This window comes from Rattus rattus, chromosome 3 (genome assembly GCF_011064425.1).
Source record: "Rattus rattus isolate New Zealand chromosome 3, Rrattus_CSIRO_v1, whole genome shotgun sequence".
Taxonomy (NCBI): Eukaryota; Metazoa; Chordata; class Mammalia; order Rodentia; family Muridae; genus Rattus; species Rattus rattus.
The window spans coordinates 68,162,983-68,178,986 of record NC_046156.1 but is presented as its reverse complement, the minus strand read 5'-3'; the positions used below and the strand labels follow the sequence as shown (position 1 = coordinate 68,178,986).

The window sequence follows — 16,004 nt, the reverse complement described above, 5'->3', positions numbered from 1 at the left end:
GATTAAAACCATTCTCATTGTTCAATCTACACTTAGAACGTCAGGTTCTGAAGTTCTTTACATCCTCCCTGTAAATGGTGTATGCCCTTTCTCCAGAGGCAGTATGGCTCAATAATTAAGCAGCCAGCATCTGGAAGTAGGCCGCTTGGGTTCTGCCACAGCCTTGGTTTGAATGAAAATGTTCCCCGTAGTCTCTCGAATTTGAACTCTTGGTCCTTAGTTGGTGGTGCTGTTTGTGGAGGCTTAGGAGGTATGGCCTTGTTGGAGGAAGTAAGTAACTGAGGTGGGTTTTGAGGTTTAAAGATGCATGCCATTTTGAGAGTCTCTCTCTCTCTCTCTCTCTCTCTCTCTCTCTCTCTCTCTCTCTCTCTGATTAACATTGTGAGTCCTTCATACCCAGCATCTAATTCCTTTTGCCATCTACCTCTATCATGGGCCCTAACCCTCTGAAACCATAAGCCCATATTAAATCTTTCTTCGCTAAATTGTCCTGATAATCATAGTGTTTTATAATAGAAAAATAACTGATACAACAACTAAATGATCTCACCCAATCAACTTACCCTTTGTGATGCCATTTCTACATCTGTAAGTTGGGGTGATGGAGATGATGTCTTTCTCATTCGGTTCTTTTCATGCTTAAATAAATGGATGCAAATACTGTTTTGTTGCCTGAGCATCAACTTCCTGCTAAGCAAGCTAGGGGGGGAGATATCTTCCCAGGTGATCTGGCTTTGTGCTTCTTCTTGAGATCTAGAAAGAAAGAAGGGATAGCCCATTTACCCATATACCAAGAACAGTACCCAGGGCTTAGAAAACATTAGATACCTGATGTTGGTAGGACTGTAACTCATGTTTATAGTGAATTAATTGCCACCTCTATTTGGTTATAGAGTCCTTGTTGAAAGTTACATATCCATTATCTGTCTCTCTGTCTGTCTGTCTATCTATCTACCTATCTATCTAATTTACCTAGTTACCTATCTAATCTACATATTTACATATCTATCAGTTAGAATGCTTTCTGATTCAGATAAAGAAAACCATAGCTCAATCTGGCTTAAACTTGACTTTAGAGTTTACCTGAGAGTAGCTTAAATCCATGGATAAAATGGCTTCCATACATTGTAGTCAGTACAAAGGAATGCCATCCATAACATACTTCTCTCTGTTAACTCTGTTCTGATGTCTGGGCATCAACTTCCTGCTAAGCCAGCGTGGGAGAGACAGCTTCCAGGGTGAGCCTGACTTTGTGACTCTTCTCAAGATGTAGAGGAAAGGGATAAGCAAGTCCATTTACCCAGTGGTCGGTTAAGGTCTCCTTCCCTTTGTAGACCAGGAGCAAAGCCAAAGTGGTAAAATCAAAAGCCCCATGGGAATTTAGGATGAAGTTAGAGCCATACAAAATCAGTGTGATCAGAAAGATACTGCCACATCTACAACTCGAAGGCTCTTTTCCACCATGATGCAATGCACAGAGTTGGCAGGCAATTTAAGTACTACGTTCTTCAGATGAACAATACTCTATGTGAGATATTCTAAATGTCAACCAAAGACAAAGCCAGGTTTTCAAGAAGTTGTGTGTGTGTGTGTGTGTGTGTGTGTGTGTGTGTGTGTGTTACCAGGGATGGAACCTAGACCCTTGCACATGCTAGGTACACACTTGGCCACTGAGTTACATCCCAGTTCAAAACAATTGTTTGCCTCTGAGAATTGGTGTTACTGAACTGTATGTCAGTGTTTCCTGTTTCTCTTCTTCAGCCATAACAATGTTAGTAGAAAACCCCAAAGCAAGCCTACATCTCCCAGGCAACTTATAGAGTTTTATTTATGGAAGCATGTATTTTCACCATGTTTTCCTGTCTCCTCGGATCCCTAAGAACCATAGTTTATGACCCAATTTGAAGAAAAGATGGAATTCATTTTCCCTGTGCTTACAGAAGTATCTGACTAGAAGAATTGAACATGAATGATGGAATAAATAAATAAGATAATCTCATAAGAATTTCAGCATTGGGGGTTAGGAAGATGGCTCAGCACTCGTTAAAGCACGTGTTGTTCAAGAGTGAGGGCTGGAGTCCGGTATCTAGAATCTACCTAAATGCTGGACGGGTGAAACAGAGACACGGCATATCCAGAGGAAGATGGCCAGTGACTAACCACATTGGGAAGCTATCCATTTAACTGAAAGACTCTGCCTCAATGAAGAAGGTGGGAGAGCAATCAAGAATGACTCCTGATATCAACCTCAGTCTTCCACATGCACACAGGCAAGGTCATGTGCATTCACACACACACACACACACACACACACACACACACACACCCACCCCACACCACACCACACCACACCACACCACACACGTGCTAACCCCCCCACCCCACACACACACACACACTCACAAATGGGAAAAGAAGAATTTTAGCATGAGCTCATATACACAAACATACTCATTCAGACATCCTGTTCATATAGAACACGGCCCTGACGGTTCAAAGGCAACAGTGTGTTCTTTGAGAAGGTTCACTGGTGCTTTGTTGTAAGTCATTGTTCTGTCTCTAGAACACATTGTTGCCTGTGTGTGTTCTTAGGGTTTTCTTTACCATCAAACTCAAATCTCAAGCTTGTACTGATCCTTGTTACATTCTCAAATCTCACACACATACACACCAATTGTGTGTATCCTCAGCTTTATTCAATAATATGGTAGGATTTGGGTAAACTCTCAGCTAATGACCAGCCTCCAAGTGAAATTTTAAACAAAAATTGCATTCTTCTCCTAACAATAATTTCCCTTTCTTCTAACTCAATTGTTTTTACATTGTATATACATTTTATTTGAAAGAAACAAGGCAGTAATAAATACAAAAAACGGCCCAATTTATGGTAAACATTCATATTTACTATGTTAATTTTACCATTAATTGTTACTTTTTGAAATTAAGAAATATTAATGTTCAATTATATGCATTTATAAAGTTAAAGATATTTCAGTTAAAATTATGTTTACAAAAAGTTTGCAGAGGATTGGAGATTTTTCCTTGTTTATAATATTAGCTTTTAAAACACAGCAGGCAAAATTTAATATGTCTTCTCTGACAAGAAAATGAACCAGTCAAACAGTCTTTTTCACTACAAAAATAGAAATGTTGCATTAAAGTTTTCGAAATACATTTGAGTTCACAGCAAAGAAACAAAAGTAGAAAAAAGGGGACAAATAAAGAGGATGGGAGTGAAAGGAAACACCTAGTTGATAGGGTTAAAAAGAACTGAGAAGCAGAAGTGATGCCTTGCCCACTGTCATGAAAGCTCAAGAGAACCCCAGCTAAGACCTAGTTCTCAGGTTGGGGATTTAGCTCAGTGGTAGAGCACTTGCCTAGCAAGCGCAAGGCCCTGGGTTCAATCCCCAGCTCCGAAAAAAAAAAAAAAAAAAAAAAAAGACCTAGTTCTTGAAGGTGCACACTGGATGGATGCTGGTGCACTGAGACCAGACAAGGAAGAACAAAAACTGCAGTCTCATGTAAAACCAGACCCTCTTCTCCCTATTAGGACTTGACCCAGATAGCACTCATGATCTCTTCCCATAATCAGACAGGAAAATGTATCATTTATTAGAGTCCAGATGTGTGCTATTCCTTGAATCAGGGTTCAAGCTAAGAAACAAATGAAAAAAAATAAGTCCCATATTGGTGAATTTCTAGAAACCTTTGTGTGTGGTGGGGTGGTGGAAATTTGCCACAAGAGAAAGACAAATATAGTCTGAAGTAGATGCAATCTGTAGATGAGTTAGCACCCAACTTGAAAAACAGGAATCTGAAAAAATAATTTTAAAGAAGTTTATAAAAGGAAGTAGATGTATACTAAAGGCTTAGATATTAAAACATAATCTTAAAAGTAAACACCCGATAAAATATGAGATTAGAAGCAGCTAAAGAGAGAATTGCTAAGGTGGAAAACAAAAATGAGGAAGTTATTTGGAATGGCACAGAGCAATAGAGTAAAAAAAAAAAAACAAAAACAAAAAAACCCCACTGATTTAAGGAGTTAGAAGATAAAAGGATAGATACCCAAAACAAGACAACAAAATGGTTGATGTAGTCAGAAAATATAATTTTCCTGAATCAAGTATCTAGAGATAGAGTAAACACTGTTGAGGTTTTCCCTCACTGTCCCTTATTGAAAGAGCTGCTAAAGACTTTCTTGGACATAAATTGAAGCTAGGATATAAAAGTAGAACACAAAATATTGTTGAGCAAACAAACGGGGAATTATAATTATGAATATAAATAAGCATTGGGTTTAGAAACAAAAGACAAACACCATCAGATTGTTCTTAAGTATGCCCATCTTCCTCATGAAATTTTCTTCACCTTTAATGTTTACTTTATCTATAGAATGTTTTTGTCTTAAAATGATGGAGAGAGGAGGGAGGAGGGACTGGGGAGAGAGGAGGGAAGGAAAACTGCAGTCAGGATGTAACACATGAGAGAAGAGTAAATAAGTAAATAAAAGTTTTTAAAACTGCTTGTCTGATATAAATGCCATTATCTTGAATCAACCACCCTTGACATTTTAGAATGTTTCCCAACAGCTTTTATAAGTGAAAAGACACAAGCTGTTTTATCTCCAGGAAGACACTGATTTAGAAAGATGCCCATTTAATACACGTATAATATTAATATCATAGCCATTGCTGTTTGGTTTCTATGTCTCTTCCTTTCCACGTTGTTAAACAGCTTTTATTATTAATGAGTCTTTAATTTTATATTTTAGGAACGTTAGACGCATTCGCAGCAGACCTTGTTCTTTGTTGCAAGGTCTATTAATGTTTGTTCTACAGGAAGCTTTCTCCCACAGAGCAAGACCATAGAAGGGAAGCCAAGGTTAATGGGATAAAAAGGAAGAAACATCATCATTATTCACAAGTAATGTAAGTTTTTGATGTAGAAAATCCAAGAAGATTGTCGTATGAAGTGACTATTGGTGACTTCAGCGGCTGTGCTAAGTGCATTGTGCACACAAACGTGTCATTATGCACATTGACGGTGTCTAAAGGGTTAATTGTATGGCACCGTAAGAATAATCTTACCATTTACAAAGCCAGATGAATTATTTGCGGTTATTTGCCCAGTAGCGCAGACCTCTTCTCAAACCAAAGCCTTTTTAGGAAAATAAAACAGCATATGTGTATATAAGAGCCATTAGGGGAAATTTCCAGTCTCAAAATGGCTGACTTAAGGGACAATTGTTATATACAGCTTTTAACTTTCAGCTCTGCAATTCTCTTTTTTTAAAAATAAAATTCTATAAGTATATACTGTTTTATAATTAAAGGAGAAAACACTTTTTAAAACAAAAAAATACAAGCTCTGGAGTCCAGAGTCACCACAACGAGGCAGTACCTTATCCAAGCACCTCTCTAAGCTCTTTTTTCTAACTAACCAGAGAGGTCTTGGCAACCCGGAATCCTTTCTTTCTGCCTTGTTAGTTCTACCTTTAAGTCTGATCTGAAAAAAAAAGTTATTTTTCTCCTTTCCTCAGCAGCATTATACCCTAATTTCTCCCTACTCTCCTTTCAGTAATCAAATCCGGAATACTTCTATTCACTTATAATAATGCCTTCGGCCAAATGCACAGAATCATACACTCTCGAGAGTTAGCAGGGCAGAAGAATCAGGGGCCGGGTCTGTCTTTAGCATGCAAGGCAGGCAGTCACTGGGGTGGGAAGTCACCACTGTGCAAACACTGCCTCTCTTTGGGTTCCCTTTTAAAGTTTTAATTCTGCTGGAAAAAGCATTATGTAGCATTGTTCAAATCCTCCTAAATGGGAGACAGTATGCAAGGACAAAGGTGGCCTCTTCCGCAGAAGGCCAGGACTGCCTGTCAGCCAGCTCCTGTCTCTTGGAGCATGAACTGTCGGGAAGATTGGGACAGGGCTGGATCTCTAAGGCTCCTTGTCTCCTGGGACACCTGTGAATTTCTGCTAAGAAAGATCTTTTCAGATTTATCCCATAGTTCTACAGAAGTAACAAACATCCAGGTGTTCAGAATTTGGGGAGATCTCCCATGATCTTATGTCCATGTATTTGGCTTACTGAAGTGAGAAGAACCATCAGGAGGCTCCTTTTGACACACAGAAGGTGCTAGAATGAGAGGACTCCCTACCTGTGCCTATGCTGAGGGCAGTGATGGGGAACCCCTGCACCCCCTACCCTGCACAGCAGGGCTCTAGAGGACTGGGCTGAATCTCAATGGTTCGCCGGTGTATTTCTGGCCCTCAGCTATCACTGGAAACCCCTACCTGAACCATCATGGTCATTTTGATGATCTGTCTTGGAAAGAGTTCAGGTTTATTTATTACAGATGCCTACAAATACAGTTGCTGAAATGACCGGGAACCCCAGATCCTCTCCAGAAAATCTAAGTACCTCAAGTGATATGAATTTTTCTCAAGCTCAACAGGAAATCTAAAAGAATTGAAGTCTTAGCTAGTTATGCAGCCCTTTGGTCAGTAAACAGCATTGTTCTGTGACCTGATGTGTCAGGCCCCTGCAGAGCCTGTGAGGTTGGGATGAATGCTCTGCTCTGAGGCACAGTGGTCTAGAAGGCAGGGATGACACAGTAACAGGAAGCCATGAACAAGCATGGCTTTCCAAGGCCGGCTTATTGCATGGTATGCCTGTGTGACTTCCATTTGCAGGTTTGTATGTCAGAACTTGCTCTGGAGAGAGTCCCAAGCTGTCTGTGTGCCCAAGGCCTAGAGGGGAGCAGGTGGATTAGAGTCTTGGATCGTCAAACACTTCAGGCTCTGTGGCTCTGGGCTATAATACAATGGCCGACGCTCACTGAGCACACTCCATAGACCAGGCACTGTGGAAAACACTCCCACACACATTGCTCATGCCCTGCGTAGCATAGCTGTAGGAGGGACTGCCTCCGTTGTAAAGACTAGGAAAGAGAAGCAAACACTGAGATGGAGTTTGGGGTATGTCTTTCTTACTTTTCTATTACTATGATAAAACACCGTGACTAAGGCAAATCATAAAATAGTGTTTCATTCAGGGTTTGGAGTCTGTGAACATCGCGGTGAGGAATATGACAGCAGGCCGACAGGCATGGCACTGGGACAGTTGATGAGATCTTACGTCTTGAAACCCACAGAGAGCTAACTGGGAATGCCTTGGGCTTTTGAAACCCCAAACTGGCCACACCTCCTAATCCTTCCCAAACAATTCTAACAACCCTGTGACCAAGCATTCAAATTCTATTAGTCCAGGAGGGTCATTCGCATTCAAAACACCACAGGGTACAAGGTGATTACTGGGGTGAACTCCAGTGAAAGCGGTAAGGAAGAAGCTAGATTAAGTAGAAGACAGCCTGCCCCCTTCTGAAGACGTAAAGCCCTGGGGCTCTGACCTCTATCACCTGAGGGAATGTTCCCATCATTTGCCCACCTCACTCAAACACTAGGTGCCTATAGAACAAGTTTCTAGTGAGACAGCACTCTATAGCGGAGGGTGCCGTGTAAGTGCAGACAGCTGTGGAAAAAGTCCCAGCAATGTGTTTTCTACCAGTACTGTAAGAGGCTATCCCACCAAATTCCTAGAAGAATCAGAAATCGCTTTAATAACATGCTTGGCACAGAATGTTAAAAGGCAGTTGACACTACTCAACACATGCTACCATAAAGAAGGTCATAGAAACCCCCTAGAAGATGCTCCTCTAACAAATGTTGGGGCTTCGATTGTACCTTTCAACTCATTCTCCCTCCCTTATCCATAACCATTAATACTGAAGCTTGCCCCAGCCCCAAAGCTCAGCATAGCATTAGAAAGTAACACAGCTAAGAGTGGCGTCAGTGGTTAGTCATGACACTGGGAGAAAAATCAAATTCTGGGTGCCAACGGAGCTTTTCCTATGTTAACATGGGGTGGACTTGCTGTTCAGTGAAGATATTTTGTAAGGGATAGCGTTCATTAAGCAATAGTTTGGCTGAGCGGGGTGTCACTTGTTAGCAGCTGGGCAGGGGGGAGGTCGCAACAACAATTGGGAGCCCTGTGAGTCTGAGCTCTCACAGGAGCCGGAGAGAGCAGCATCTGTGAGGACTTCACGGTTGAAAGGACAGTGATAGACTGTAGTTAGAAGCAAGCCCATATTTTCCAATTACTCACAGCAAGACCTGTTCTTAAAATACAGAGATGACAACCGCGAGGATGAGAAGCAGGCGTTCGGACACGTGCCTCACATCCACAGAGAGAAGCCTGTGCTTAGTGCTGTCCATCACAGCCCGCAGCAGGAGCTAATTGTCTGATGTGTGCCGCGCTTGGAGAGATTGTTAATTTGTCTATTATATTTAATTTGCAAATGTGAGAGTCAAATAATTCCCCATTTTCTCTTCTTTTCTGTGTTTGCAAAGCACTCCATATCTTCCTAAGCATACTCTCTGCTTTGTAAAAATAAATAAATAAATAAATAAATTATTTTTCAGTCTGTCTCTCCATGAGGCACCTATCTACTATGGTTCTTCTCTTTGCTGGTTCATATTTCCTGTCAGAGGAGCGTTTGAATCTATTGCAGGTGTCTGTGCCTTCTGCACCACTCTCTCTCATCGCCCCCTTGACCGCTTTCATATAGAGTCCATCACTATTCAACCAAAAGCATTCTCATGGCAAATGCCAGCAGGGTCAGCCCCCAATACTTCCTGTATGACCCCTCTGAAGCACCTGCCATCTCCTGGTCCTTCCCCCTTTCAGATTGTCCCCGATTTTCCCTACAGCATGAGCAGAAGTAGGTGATTCTAAGCTAAGTGCTCACCCCATTAGCCATGGCCTCCTAGAGCACTGTGTTGGAAAGAAAATGCAAGTTACATCAAGGGTGCTGGGATGGATTAACAGGCCTGTCATAGGAGCCGAGGGAGAGAAGTGACTTTGATTCTATGCATTCACTTTCCCCGTACTTAGCAATCCCATCCTAGTTTCTCTTTTGTGTCCAGTGCTTAGGCACTTGATTTCCTGATGCTTATTGGGGCTGTATTAGATTCTAAATCGATAACAGTCATTACTACCACCCCGGGTTTTTTCCTACTATCTTCATAGATTTACTTGATTAGATATTGTGTCCTTGCCTTACATGCCTTGGCCCACGCCTTTTCTCCCCAATCCATTGCTCCCTAATGGCTCAGAGCACTCTAAGAAAGAAGATAGAGATTGGGATACGGTAATATGTGCACAGAGTGAGCAAAACAACAGAAGGTAAGATTGTCCTTTTGCCTGGGTGTTTGTACTTTTGCTTGTTTTCAATCAAATCAGTAAACTCTGGAAGGAAAAAAGAAAGAGTTGGTGATCGGCTTCACATCTCTTGCCAAGATGCGACTGCTCATACCAGAAAAACTGCCCTCAAAGAGTTTTGAACTCTGACTTCACAGCACGGCATCCAATCACCTGCTGCTTCCAGTCTGTGCTCTTCCATGGCCACCACAAGCCTCCTCTCAGGAACTCACCAAGCCACAGGAGGGGGAGAAACAGAAGCAAAAACAGTAGATCAAAACAGAGCGGGGAAAGAGTGAGGAAAGGGGAAGCAGCAGCCACACATGGTGCCCTTTGTCTCCTCAGCCTTGCCTCCCCTGACCTGCCTCCACTCTCACAGACCTCATGCTGGCCCACCGCCCCCTGAAGGAGGCCTTCAGAGTGGGTTTTCTTCTATCCCAAGAAAGACTCTGTGCTTTTATTTTGTTTTGTTTTGACTCGGTATTTGTAATCTTACCTCTTTCTCTTTTCCCCAGTGTCAGTGGCTACTGGGAAGGTTGTGATGGTGGCCACAGATGGGGCTATTGCTGTTTTCCTGTTTACCCAGGTTTCCCCAGGACAAGTCTTTCAGACCCAGAAGCTCCCACCCCACTCCCAAACCCAGAACAACAGGCTTTCTCCTTCACCACTGCCCAACAAACCTGATTCAAGAAGAGGCTGCTGGCCTCTTGGGCCGGGCGGACACTCAGAGTAATGTCTCTGCTTGAACAGAGGCTGAGTAGGGATTCTAAAGTCCTGGGTCTGAAGTTCCCTCATCAAAGAAAAGCCCCTCCTAAGCATAAATACATTTGTTGCCTTATAAAGAAACCCATTAGCCACCCTCGGCACTGTGTCCTCTGGGGCCTCTGTGCACAAGGATATTTTATCTTTTCAATGAATAAAACATATGCCAATTGCCTAAAATTAAAAAGTGCAGTGGTAATGAATAATTCTCAGAACCTGAAGCCCCCTTGTGTTGGGTGGGGTAGAGGCCGGGGGAGCCGGGCTGAGGAGACCCTGGCTTAGCCATGCTGTTGACTCAAGGCCTATGCTCTTCCTTCCTGGAGCCTGCTACACGTGCTCCTTCTGCTTTTCTGCCCACAAGGGAGCCACGCTCTGTGCACTGGTGCTGCTGTAGATGCACAGTCCTCTTCCCGTTTCCTTGGTTCCTGATACTTCTTGCCTGAATCCTCCCAGAAGATCCAGCCACTGTGCAGACAGGCTAACCCCAAAAGCGAAGGGTTCCCCTAGCTCAGAAGATGCTGCTCTGCCGTAGGCTATAGATGCAGAAGTGTGGAGGAAACCTCAGAGATGCACCATTTCCCCTTGGAGCTCTCTCTCTCTCTCTCTCTCTCTCTCTCTCTCTCTCTCTCTCTCTCTCTCTCTCTCTCTCTGTCTCTGTCTCTGTCTCTGTCTCTCTCTGTCTCTGTCTCTCTCTCTCTCACACACACACACACACACACACACACACACACACACACACACACACAAACTAGGAAGTCACAGAGCGATGCATTGAGGAGGGCCAAACACACTTGGAACTGTATCATTCTGAGCCAGCCCTCCTTAGAGGCAGGAAAGGTAGGAAAGGGTTTATAAGAATCCTCCATGCACAGACTGGCAGTGTGAGGGTGGCCAGCCCAGTGTTTGCAGGGTCTCCTTGCAAATGTGTCAAGGCTTCTGTTCAAAGCACAGAGTGACAGAGGAGGGAAGAAACGTAAAGCTTTTCCTCTTGTTGTCACAGAGGATTGTAGCAACATTGATCTCATGATGGTTAACCTTGATTGTCAACTGGAGGGGGATCTTGGATCAGCTAGGGGGGCCTTTCTGAGCTAGTCTGAGGGAGCTTTGGGTTAGGTTAATGGGGTGGGAAGACCCACTCTGAATGTGGTTTGCACCATGCTGTGGGCAGAAGAGAGCCTGCTAGGCAGAAGCCATATATCTCTTTGCTTCTTGACTGTGGATATCGTGAACCCTGTTCCTGCCACATGTCCTGCCTACCGTGATGAACTACCCACAAACTGAGTCTAAAATGAACCTTCATTAATTTGTCGGATATTTCGTCATGGCAGTGAGAAAAGTCACTAAAACAGCTATTTAATGTTGTTCTAAATTAAAAAAAATTAAACTTTGAAATTAGCCTGTATTTTACCATTCTACTTTATATTGCCACAACAACATCATTTTTAAATGCAAATTTAGAAGCATTTAACGTATGCAGAACTACTGACACTACACAATTTGTACTTCGTAGCTTGCATATGCATGTTGTCAACCTTTAAATAACAAGCAGAGAGATCCCCTAAGGATAAATGGTATATATTTGGAAATAAACAGGGGACGTTGCAATGCAGAAGAGACATGCCTTGGGAATTGGGAGCAATGCAAGGAGGCTGGTGCACAGGAAGCAGCATCTCGAGGTGAAGGGAGGAGGGTAGCATAAGCTATATTGGAAGAATATGCCTTGGTTACAGGATCAGAGAAGTGGTATCATCCCCCAGTTAAACAGGTCCATGCAGGGTGTGTGTGTGTGTGTGTGTGTGTGTGTGTGTGTGTGTGTGTGTACATTGCACTAAATTTAGTACAGGTTGTGATTCTGGAAAAGCCCTTTTTATAAGTAGGTGTAGTGTGTACATGTGTGTTGATATGTATATGGTATATGGTATATGGTATGTGGTATGTGGTATATGGTATATGGTATATGGTATATGGTATGTGGTATGTGGTATGTGGTATATGGTATATGGTATATGGTATATGGTATATGGTATATGGTATACACCAAGTGTTTTCCTTTAATTATTCTCAGATAATATATTGAGGCAGGGCTTTGAACTGGAAACTTATGGTTTCCTTGGAAAGTCACTTGTGTCAGATATCTGTAAGTTGATGTCGTTATGCAGGTGAAGGAAGGTACAGGATAGAACAAGGCCTGTCATTGGATGAGACGGAAGGATGGGTGGGAGAAGAGTTTTAAAGAGGCAGGGGAGACTGGATCGAGGAGGAGGCAGCCGAGAGAACATGGCGGCAGATGTTAAGATTCCTCTCTGCACATATTACAGGTTGTTATGACTATTCTTAAGGGATGGATGTGTATAGGATTTTGTGTTGTCTGGATGGGCAAATTATATCTTATCTAGGTGGCCAGTTTATATCCTTATCAATTGGTTGTAAGTGTATTGTGTGGATGTATTGTGAATTGAGAATTTAACATGTAAATCTGATTGTTGGGTTACAGTTTGCTGAGTCTTGATTTTACTGGGTGGCTGGAACCAGAGAGTTGGAGGCTAGCAGAGAGCTGCTGGGAGAGATACTAATCTGAGATGAATTAACCATAGTTCCAATGGCCTGTTGGAGCAGGAACTAGTGACCAGCCAGGTACACCCAGGAACCAGTTCTGCTGCTTTTTTATTTTTACCACAACAGCTATCAATGTTTCGCTGGTGCAGACAGATGAAGGAGTGTTTTCCAGGAGCAGATACAGGTGAAAGGATGTTTTGTGACACACACGTACTGGTTCACTTTACGTGGCATTGTTGAGCTCCATATGCTGTGACTCCACAGAGAAAAATGCACCAAAAAAAAAAAAAAACTGGTGGTGATGTGTTGGTGGCTCCTTGCCACTGCCATGACTCTGGCCGATTGGCCAAGTGATGTCAGCTGATACAGACTCAACATGGAGTTTTGCTAAGACAGACTTACTTGGTGAGATAAGACCCATGGGCGGGCACATGCTCTTTGGCGGGAGGACCCAAGAGAGACAGTGACGGCAGCCTCACAGGGCTAGCTTCGCAATGCTTCTTGGTCTCTGTCTTCATCTTCACTGATGGCTGATCTTCCCTTTGTTGAGAAAGGCCCAGCAGGGCTCTTCTGGCATCCCTGCTGGTCCTGGTTCCCCGGCTGACGTATGCTGATTCAGTGGAGGCCTGGCTGTCTCTGCTAGGGTGTGCCATGGCTGCTGATTTGTGTTTGCTATCCAGACTCTACTGAGCTGGACTGCTAGTGTATTCATTATTCCTGAAGTTTGTGAGTGGATTGAGCCGCCATTGCTGCTGATTTCTTGTCAACGCAGATTGGATTTGCTCCAAAGAACTATTTCTAAACAGGCCCACTTCCTCTGTATCCTAATAACCTTTCTTTTCCACCACCTCTGGTAGGTGGTGGGCTAGAAGGGAGGTTAAAGCATTTAAGAAGCCACATAAACGTAGATTTTGAAAAATGAAAGCCATCAGGGCTTCCTACTGACTCCAAGCTCACTGATTTGCTCAGCAGCATGCTAAGGGATCTCCCAACTCCACCTTCTGTCTCCACCTTCCCAATGCTGAGAGCATAGGGGGCTGCCGCACCTTCCCAACATTTATGTGGATTCTGAGGATCCAGACCAGTTCTCACATGTACATAGCAACAACCCTGTCCAGTGAGCCATTTCCCCAGTCCTTCAGCAAGGTCCCTTGTGGTCATTCTTGTTGGGCATAAGTGTACGAGGTCCCCTCCTCTGTAATCGTCGGGCTGTACTAACTTATTTTCTGATGTAGTTGTTGTTGGCCTGACATAAATGGCTCCACTTTGATTCTAGCAACTCTGACAATAAGTAGCTCATTCTTTGCAGAATAGCAGCAACACTACAGAAAAGTAACTCGGCTGTCTTCATTTCTCTTCCTGACCCAATCACAATCTACCAGCACTCCCTGTCATGTCCAGAAGCCTGCATTTCACAGCCCACTCTCCCATGATAGTCCCAGACCTCGGCTAAGGGAGGTCAGTATAGATTACTCACACCCACGGCTGAGCACTCGTGGTGTCTTATTCTTGGCACTTTAACAAGATACGAGTCTTTTGCATTAATTGCTGCATTCAACTTGCTGCAAAAAACATATTTCTCTGACCAAACTGAGAGCAATCCAAATCTCTACAACGAGTCCTCCAGTCATCAGGAGAACGTGTCCTACCTTGTTATATGCATGCTGGGAAAGACTGGAAGGTATGTCCTGCCCTGTTAGGTGTGGCGATAGCCAGACTATGCACTGAGCATGAGAGGCTGTCCCCTTTGTCTTTTGGTTGATTTGCACAGCTAGATTAGACAACTGGGTTTGCTACCGGAAGTTAAACAGTTGGGAGAACAGCCATCCTTATTTGGGTAGAAGCAAGCAAAATGAGAGCAGTGTGTTACATTCGAGGCACAGTGATTGGCTGGTCTTGGATACGACTGTTCCCACCTCAAGTAGTACAGAGGGATACATTTCTGGGTTCTAGAAAGAATACTGTGTTAGCCTGCCTCCCATTACTGTAGCAAATACTTAAGATCAATATATTTTTAAAGACAAAAGATTATCTTGGTTCCTAATTCTGGATATCCCATCTACAGTTGGGCAGACCTACTGTTGTCTTTGGGATGGGGCCTTGTATACTGTGCTTGGAGTTTGTGCTGTAGCAGAACCCTTTAATTCATGGCCAGTATAAAAACAAAAGAGGAAAAAACTGGCGTCCCACAATCCCTCCAGGGCTCATCCCTCTAGAAATGATCTCTTGGTGTTTACTTCCTCCTAATAATGCCACTGGCTACAAACTGAGCCCTTAAGACACAGGGTGTTGGCGGACACTTGATAACCCTACAATGAGGCCCAAAGGTGAGTAGGAAGAATGCACTGAATCCCAGATTGAACAAGTACCTAGAGGTAGGGGTAGGATGGGGTGACCTCAAAAGGGCTACTGAGACACCTGCCCCTAAAAAGGACAGACCTTATCTCCAGAGACTGACCATAGACAGGAGCACTTTGAAGGAGATGGGACAGAACTGGACTAGAAGTCACTCAATTGACTGGATCTACCCAGATGTCCTCATGCCATTTGGTGGGTAAGTGGGGCTAAAATGCAGATGTTAAATGACTTCTCCAAGGACATCACTTTTGTCCTGCCAACATTAGTGGTCTCTGAAATCCCATTAGCTGGACATTTAGTGTTTAAAAAATCTTGTTAAAAAGTGTTTAAAGGGGTTGGGGATTTAGCTCAGTGGTAGAGCGCTTGCCTAGGAAGCGCAAGGCCCTGGGTTCGGTCCCCAGCTCCGAAAAAAAGAACCAAAAAAAAAAAAGTGTTTAAATATTAAAGATGCGTTTATCATCTTGTTTCAGAAACCCCCAAACCCCTCACTGTTTTGCTCCAAAGTGCTTATCTGTTTGTCACTGAGCACGTGCTCAGATGATTATTTGGATCAACATCTCCTCAGCTTGACTGAGTTGCCTGAGGGCCTGGACGTACGAGCTCTCGCCAGTCTTCCCAGTTTTGCCAGAAGTGCCATCACTGGTGGTAAGGAAACATAGAGTCGCCCCACTCATTTGGTATAAAAACATGACTACAGACCAACTCCCCTTTGCTTTGACTTCTGCATGCAGCTGCAGTAGCAGGTACATCCCACATGATGATGTCCCTAGCTTGTTCCCAAATAAACACCATTATTCGTCAGAGACTCTCCCTGCGTTTGTGGAAGACACAGCTAGAGACCGGTCTTCACACCGGCTGCCCAGACGGCAGTTTTCACAGTGACAATTTTCTGATGGGTAGCAGCAAAATGTCTCATTGTAGCATGTTCAGTGGGGTGGGACAACTTTCCAGCAAGTAGGAGTGAAAGCTGTCTTAAGCAAGGGAGCCTTCCTTCTAATACTTACAAAGACCCCTGTCAGCTAATGACTGACTGACTTTCTTCATACCACATAGCTGGGGAG

At 43.4% G+C, this 16,004-nt stretch overlaps 1 long non-coding RNA gene across 2 annotated transcripts in view; it reads right to left on the bottom strand.

Annotated features, from left to right (window-relative positions):
- LOC116896732 overlaps positions 1 to 16,004 on the bottom strand; it is a 90,563-nt gene that overhangs the window by 30,094 nt on the left and 44,465 nt on the right. For both annotated transcript variants that reach the window (XR_004387363.1, XR_004387362.1), the window contains exon 2: positions 564 to 753. This is a non-coding gene — a long non-coding RNA (uncharacterized LOC116896732). The remainder of the gene's footprint in view (positions 1 to 563; positions 754 to 16,004) is intronic.